At 48.0% G+C, this 8,556-nt stretch overlaps 1 long non-coding RNA gene across 1 annotated transcript; it reads right to left on the reverse strand.

The window, feature by feature from the left end:
- Positions 1 to 3,571: 3,571 nt before the first annotated feature.
- Positions 3,572 to 8,253, reverse strand: LOC102455202 (uncharacterized). Its single transcript, XR_332975.4, has 3 exons — positions 8,095 to 8,253; positions 7,040 to 7,135; positions 3,572 to 4,542 (listed from the first exon to the last, which is right to left on the reverse strand). It is a non-coding gene; the product is annotated as an uncharacterized LOC102455202 (long non-coding RNA).
- Between the last annotated feature and the right edge of the window lie 303 nt (positions 8,254 to 8,556).

Below are 8,556 nucleotides of genomic sequence, written 5' to 3' on the forward strand. Positions count from 1 at the left end.
CACTCAGCAGGGATTTCTTACGCAAGAAACCCCTATGGCTAAAATGGCAATCAGAGCTTTCTTGCACAAGAGAGCGTCCACAATGCCATGGATGATCTTGTGCAAAAGCACAGCTCGCACATGGCAGTGGGGACATTTTCTTGTGCAAGAAGTCTTGCACAAGAACCCTTGCACAAGATGTTCTTGTGCAAGAAGCCGCCAGTGTAGACATAGCCCTGGAGATGGCTCTCTCAGCCAGCCTCATGATCTGCTCTCCTTGAGCTCTGGCCTGCACTGATTGCTGCTGAGCTTTGCAGCTCCTTTTTTTAGGCCTCCCTGGTCACTGATTGGCCAGTTCCTCTGCCACTCTTGCCTGCTTGGAGGACCTCTCTATGGCCATTACTGGGCTCAGGGCCTTGTCCACCCTATCACAGGGGGTTAAAGCCAATATAATCAGTGCATAAGGATTTATATGAACTCACAAGCATGACGAGTTGTATGTGTAAGAGTGTAGTAGCTGCCATAGATATCCAGATGCACATAAGAACGGTCATCCTGGGTCAGACCAATGGTCCATCTAGGCCAGTATCCTGTCTGCCGACATTGGCCAATGCCAGATGCCCCAGAGGGAGGGAACACAACAGGGAATCCTCATGTAATCCCACTCCCGTCATCCATCTCCAGACAAACAGAGGCTTGGGTCACCATTCCTACCCATCCTGGCCAATAGCCATTGATGGACCTAACTTCTAGTGCTGATCAGGGTGTATGGGGCTAGCTGTAATGATGTGCTCCTGCACTATTATTTCTAATTGTAAAATCCCCTGGATATCTTATTTCTGTTGATGAAACACCTGCATTTTAAATTTGCCTCTCCGTGGAGGCACATAAAGATCATTAAATCCAGCTCCATCTACTCTTCCTATTACATAGGAACATGGAAATTGCAAGACCACATCAGCCCAGTGTGATCCAGCTCAGTATCTTGTCTCCGACAGAGGCCACTATCAGATATTTATGATGAAGGGGCAAGAAAACCCATAGGGAATAAAGTAACCTGCTCCCAGGAGAAATTCCTTCCTCCCTCAGCTGATCATTGGTGTATGCCCTGAAATGTGTGGTTTATGCCCCCTTGTAATTTTTTTGTTAAGTGTGGGTAGCTGTGTTATCTCACTGTATGTGTTCAATCAATTTTTGAAGCCCATGAAGCTTCTGTAGATGGACAATGTTACCCCTGCTTGTCTGGATAGGGCACTAGACTGGGATTCGGGTTATTTTGGTGCTTACAGTGGGCCAGCAACGGACACAGGCAAGCCTCTTCCCTCTGCACAGCTATCCCGGGGTGGCTGGCCCTTTTAAAGGAAGCAAGTTCAGCTTCTTTGGGCCAGAACGTGTGCTCCCAGTTTGGCTGGTTAAGAGGACAGGACGGCAGTGGGAGGTCCTCGAAGGAATCTGTTAGATCAGGGGTGGAGAACCTAGGGCCTGGGGGACAGATGTGGCCCCTAGCTTACCTGGATCTAGCCTCAGAGGCTCCATCCCCCAGCACTGGGGACCCCAGGCCGATGCTTCAGCCCTCTCCCCTGTTCCCCCAAGGGACTGGAGCACACAAAATCCACTAGCCTGCCCCCTACCCCAGGCTCTGGTGTGTGAGGGGAATGTGGGAATGTCTGCCTCCTTCTCAGTCAGGAGCCATGTCAGTGAGGTTTGTGGGGTTTTTTTTGGGGGGGGGGGTTGGTTTCTCAATTGTGTGTGAACCCTGACTGGTTTTCTGTGGGTCAGTGACCTCTGACCCAAAAAGTTTCCCCACCTCTGTGTTAGAGATTCTTGGGACAGTTGGTGGCTAAAGATCTGCAGAGGGGTTTATGGCTGCCCTCCCCAAGCTGGGGAAGGCTGAAGGCAGGAGAGCAGCACAGGGACTTTCCTGCGACTCCAAAGCCAGCGAATTGAAGCTGGAGGGGTGATACCAGGGGAGTAGTGGGAGTGAGAGGCCTGTCTGGAAGGAGAGGTTAACAGAGCTGGGGAGTGATGGATAATCGCCCAGGAGAGAGACCAATGGGGGGGGGGGGGGTCGGGGTTCCTGTGGGGAAGAAAGGGGCTGCACTCCAGCTGGCAAGTTGTCTGAGTAGAAGGAGAGGCAAGGACAGAAGAAAAGCCCAGGTGTGGTGGATGGCACTGAAGTATGGCATGTGCTATGCTGGTGAGCTAGATTTTAAAGACTATTTCCCTGGGGTGGAGCATAGGGAGTGATCACAGGACTATGTCTGGGGGTTTTTTCTTAAGAATTATCTGTGCTCTGTTTTTGTAATAAACTCCCCCTCTCCCGTGAGGCAAGAGGGCCTGTTATGGCTAGGGTTGCCAGACGGTTGAACCAAAAATACCGAACGCCTCCCCCCGCAAAAACAAAAACAAAAAAACACTGGGGAAAAAATTCTGCTGAGGGGGGAAAAAAAAGGGGGGGGGGGAGACCAAAGTTGTTGAGGGGAAAAAAAAAAGGACTCAGAGACTTATTAAGCTAATTAAATAAATAATAAAACAGCATGGCCCCTTTCAGAGTGAGTGCAGCGTTAGAATAGGGATAGGAACAGGGAAGTGGTTGAGCACTAAGACCCAGGGAAGGCATTGCTTCCCTTTGGTCTTTAGGCTTTTTGCCAGTGGTCATTTAGTGTTCTTGTTCAAGCCAGAACTTAGCTCCCCTGTGGAACCAGGTAAGCATGGGGTCCAGGGGTGGGAGACTGGGGAAGGGAGAGAGGAGAGAGGTCCGGGGCTGGGCCTGGATGCTAGGGTTGCCGGGTGTCCGGTATTTTCACCTCCTGGCTGGAGAAAAAAATCAGAAAATGCTGGACATTTTAGGTGTCCGGTATTTTCTGAATTTTTTTACCGGACAGGTGGTGAAAATACCGGACTGTCTGGATCAATACCAGACACCTGGCAACCCTAGTTATGGCCCCTTTGTACCCACAGGGCACTGAGAGAAAATCACTCACAGTTCTGCTAAATCCCTTCCCATCCTCTGTCTGTCTTTCCATGTAGGCAGTACAGTGAACCCTCGTTTATCGCGGTAGATAGGTTCCAAACCCGACCGCGATAGCTGAAAATCCGCGAAGTAGGGACACCATATTTACGTATTTATTTAACATGTATATTCAGACTTTTATTTCTTTCTGTACTGAATTATATGTCATATGTAATGCAATGAACCATCAGTAAGAGCAGATATTACTAATTATTAATGGAATTAACGAAATATTTGGGGTCTTCATATATCGCGGCTATTTTCGAAATTTCCGGAAAATATGTATATATTTCTTTTATAATATATACATACGTAATGAAAAAAGTCCGCGAAGTCGTGAATCCGCGATGGTCGAACCGCGAAGTAGCGAGGGCTCACTGTAAACAATTCAGGAGCAGACACTTTTTCTTACCATGTGTTTGCGCATACAGTAAGACCCCATGGGGCCCTAATCTGGGCTGGGGCCTCTACACCAACCCTGTAATATACCTAGGAAATAGTTCACTATATCCTCAAAAGGAATACATGCTCGCAAATGGAACACCACCAGAAAGCCATAAAATGTGCAGCACACCTGCCTTCATGCTCATGTTAGTCTTTATTGTTGGTTAAATTCTGTGTTTGTAGCACAGGCAGGATTCAGACTTGTTCATCTCCACATAGAGGAGTTTGTGAAACTGTCGTCATTGCTCACTGTGACAGTACAGGGAGAACTTTCCAGAGGAAAGGGAATCAAACCACCAAGGCCAGACCCGTCCATCCATATAGTGACCTGGGACCACATTGCATGGCATCGCTTCGACAACCAGGCAGTAAGGGTAGTGTCTTCTCTCTATGGGCCAAATTCTGCTCTGTCTTACTCCAGTGTCAATCCAGAGTAACTTCATTGAAATCAATGGAGTTTCTTTCCTTCATAACAGTGTTAGAGCCAATTTTAGCCTGCAAGGCCAGATGTTATTCTCTGTTACACCAGATCTACTCTGGTCCTGATTCTCTGCTGGTGCAAATCAGCATAGCTCCAGTCAATGGGGGGAAGCCAATGCAACCCAGCTGAGGATCAGAATCTGTTAACTTCAGTGAAGTTCCTCTGAATTTACACCCACTGTATGTGACACCGGAATTTGACCTCATAGATGAATTGCATAAGACTGTGGTTCATTTTTAGATTGAGAAGGGATATGCATTCTACAATAAGCAACCCAGGCCAAGTGTCATTGAGTGAGTTTTGCAGCCAGCAATTATGGCTGGTGCTGAGTTTTGGTTTTAATTAGTCTTTCATGCTGGGAAATCCTTATTAGCAAGGGATTAATATGCCCAATTCATACTGTTATACAAATGAATAGAGTACAAATGCAAGATGGATTTGGGGGAGAACACACATTTCTGATCCCTGTGGAACAGAAACACCAGCAGGCCAAGGCCCTTGAAGAATTAGGAAGGGCGCAGAGATCAGCTACCCTCGGGACCGCAGGGTCGTTCAGAGCCAAGCATCTTGTTCTTATTGACAGGGTCCGTCACTTGGGGGCCTTCTGATATCACTGAACTTACATCTGAAAATGCAAGTGCAAGAGAGAAAAAATGAGGAATCAGCTAAGGGCATTAAAAGGCTTTTAGTTGTCTGGACAAAGCTTCAAGATCAGCTTACAAAAGGGCTGCATTCAAAACTGCACAGAGCAGGTAAATCTGAGGCTATGTCTACGCTTAAAATTCTACAGTGGCACATCGGCGGCTTTCAAGGCATTGCTGCTGTAGCCACTTAGTACAGTGATGGGAAGTGTTCTCTCATTACTCTAGTTAACCTACCTCCCTGAGAGGGGGTAGCTAGATCCACCAAAGAATTATTCCATGGAACTATCTCTGTTGACATGGGGACTTAGGTTGTCTGAGTCTCATTTGGACTACATCTACAACGCAGCGTTATTTTGGGATACCGGGAGTATCCCAGAATAGATATTCTGCATCGTTTGAGCACACCCGTTATTTCGAAATCCAATGGGCTTGCTATTCCGACGTCCCTGTAAACCTCATTCCGCAGGGAGCCAGGGACATTTTGGAATAGCGGTTTATTTCAAAATAAGTGTTGTGGAGACAGCACCAAATTTAGAAATAAGCTATTTTGAAACTGACTCAAAATAAGCTTCGCTATTTGCATAGCTCAGATTGGGTAGCTTATTTTGAGCTATGGGTACAGTGTAGACACACTCTTGCTGAGATAGAAAAGCCACAAAAGAGTCACTCCTTCCCAACTAATGTTGCCACACTAGCAAAAATGTCTAGTATTGACCTAGCCTTTGATATTCTGGGCCAGATCCTTAGCTGGCGTAAATCATCATAGCTCCCCTGAAGTCACGACAGCTTTATTGATGTGTACTTGCTAAGGAGCTAGCTTGCTCTGTCATAAAGCATTGGTGTAAATTAATGGAGCTCCATTGATTCCAATAGAGCTATGATGGTTTACGCCAGCTGAAGAGGAGTCTGATATCTTAAAGGGGAAGTTTAAATACTTGACTGACAAGGCAACTTCTCTGATTCTGTTAAATGCTTGCTACTCCAATTCTCGGCCTCCATAAGCTCAGCATTCCTCCCCCCTCCTCCCCATTTGTAGTCAGCCTGTTTTAAGTGGTTTGGTTTTTAGTCATACCTCATTACCGATATCAATAGCCCTAGCCATATCTCCTGCTGCTGCATACAGCAATACAGGTTGATATTGACACGATCTTTTTGCCATTGGACCCAGTTCTGAGCTCACTTACAGTACAGCAAATCGGGGTTAAACTCCACTGAGACTGATGGAGTCACACTAGTGTCAGCTAGAGGAGACTCAGGCTCTTACCTTTGACCATATAAACCCTCCCCTCACTGCTTCTTTTAGAGCTCGAGCAAATGATCTGGAGCCTTCTTTGGAACTTCAGTCTCCTCACTCTACTATCCAATTGCCAGCACATTTTCAAATTCAAGCTAAACCCCTTTTAGTCAGAGTTAGGACAGCAATTCAGTTATCCTCATTGTAGCAGGAAGTGGGGCAGGCTGGGTGTATTCTACTGCAGGAATAAAAGTGCAAGTCTGTCAAGTGATAGTCATATGTAGTGTCCCCAAGAGCTTATCATAAAGGGGAGTGCGTGTCCCAGGTGATTCAGCGGCTAGTATCAAGGTACTGAATTTCAGGCAGCTGGGAGAACCACAGCCCTCTTGGGTAACACGTAAACTATTTGCTAAGTCATGCTGACTTGTGTGTATTTAAATAGCGTCTTCTAACTGATGCAGTGGATGGGAGTGATTTGGTAAGAAAAGAAGGGATCCGTATGTGCCCGACACTGGTGTGTGATGAAGCATCTTGGCATCTAACAGGGAATCCCCTAAGGAGTCCTAGAGCTGGGAACTGGAGGGTGATAAGTGCTTAAATTGCGGAAAAGCGTCCGTGCCAATCTAGATGCTCTTTTCCGCAAATGCTTTTAATGGAAAAACTTTTCCGTTAAAAGCATTTGTGGAAAATCATGCCAGTCTAGACGTAGCCCTACTGTTCCAGTTCTGGGCCTCCATACCCCCTGCCACTTGCTTGTCTCCTCTGTAAGGGGCTAAGCCACACCTGCACTCTGAATAGGACCCAATTCTACAGCTCTTACTTGTAAAGCTTCTAGCTCTCCAGAAGGCTAATAGGCCACTTTAAGAGCTGGCAAAGCTACTTTGATTGGTGTGTGTGTGTGTGTGTGTGTGTGTGTGTGTGTGTGTGTGTTTGTGTGGGAAGGAGGGGGGAATGACAAAAAAATGCAACATGTACTGTGTCTCCACTACAGTGAATGGAAGCACCTGGAAGTCCCAAATGTGAAGGTACACCCAGCCTTGAGTCAGATTGGGGGGGTTATTTTACAGTAGCCCCCAGTGGACTCTGCATGTTACAGACATCAGCAGAGGTGCAGTAACTTGCCCCTGGCCATGCAGTGAGTTAGTAGCAGAGCAGAGACCACTGCACTACGCCACCTTTCTAAGCCGATATGTTTGCTGCCCTTCTCTTCTCCCCGGCTCCACACCAGCAAGACTGTTACGTACTTTGGTTCTGGCTGTGGTCAGCGGGGTGGGTCTCAAGGGGCTCCTCATTTCTCTGGCCACACAGGCTTCTAATCTTCGCTGCCACATACCTGCAGGCTGCAGAGAGAAAGGAGATCATGGGCTTGTATTCCTCAAACTAAGGGGCAAATATTGGGGGAGGGCAAAGAAGCTGCACAAGGCACCAAGAGGGAAGTGGCATTCACAGGAACAAATCACCTCCCTCTGATCCTACCTGAGCTAGTGACCCAGCGAGTCACCGTTAGTCGGTCTCAGCCCAGTCCTGACCAGCGGGCATAGGGAGAGTTAGGGGAGCTAGAACAAGCGGTCAGCAAAATGTCCAGACTGCAATAAGAAGATAGCTCCAGGGTGAAAGTTTGGAGCAAGGACTTTCCTTTTGCTCTCTGTGTTACAGCACCTGCCACCATGCGTGCTCTGCTAATACAAGTCCAGCTCCTGTCGGAGTTGGATAAAAAGCCTGAACAGAGCAAGAGCTTGGCCAAATCACACAGAAGTAAAGTAACAACAGAATGAAATGTGCCTGGCTGCTTGCTTACAAGCTCCAGGTTTTTCCTGTGTCATTCTAGCAGAATTACCCCGATTCACAGTGGTGTGAGTCCACAATCCGCCCTAAAGACACTCAGTGGAGCTATGCTTGTTTTGCACCCATGTGGATGAGGTCAGACCTAACACACACCCCCCACGCCCCAGCCCGACAAAGCCTATTGTGGGAAAGGAAAGTTGTGGAGTCCTATCGGATAGAACTTCACCTCCCCTTGCTGTGTGACACAGCAGATACCACAGAGGTCTAGACCCTTCTGTATCCAGGGCTGGGATACGCAGTGGGGAACAGCCTCCCCTGCAGTAATGAAGACAACACCCATGCAAGGACAGACTGCTAGCAAAGGCCTAGCACTTCCAACTGCATTACAAAGAATTCGTCCATCGTGCTTCGCCCTGCAAACGGGGGCACCAATTCGAGAAAGGGGCACACCTGTACTTACAAACCAACCACCCCCCTCTGCTCTATTTTGCCTGAACCAAAGAGGTTTCCTTACCGTTGATAATTACTCAGACCATCTTGGCGGGGCTCCAGCCGGGCTGTGCTTCCCTGCTGCTTTGGCTCCGCGCTCCGCTCTCCTCTCCTCTCCCTGTCAGCTGGGCTGTGGTTTATGTTTTACAATTCTATTTCCTTCCCTCTGCCACTGTTGCCCCAGTAACGTGACTCATGTAGCTCAAAGGCCAGAGGGTATTGTGTGAATCTGTGCTGTCCTGCCTTCCAGGTAGGGCTCTGAGGGGCGGAGTTCAGATCCACCCCTGGCCTACCTGGGTACGGTGCCTGGGTTATACAGTGATTGTTAGGCACGCATGCCCAAGCTGTGGGATTTGCTCCATCTGCCTCAATACCTGAGGGGAGGTGGAACAAACCAGGAGTGGAGGGAGAACAAGCCAGATCCTCTCTCTGTATTGATCCACCCAGTTGCCCACATCTCCCTTCTAGAGTAAAGATCTCTGTGGTG

The sequence above is a fragment of the Pelodiscus sinensis genome, chromosome 22 (assembly GCF_049634645.1).
Source record: "Pelodiscus sinensis isolate JC-2024 chromosome 22, ASM4963464v1, whole genome shotgun sequence".
Lineage (NCBI taxonomy): Eukaryota > Metazoa > Chordata > Testudines > Trionychidae > Pelodiscus > Pelodiscus sinensis.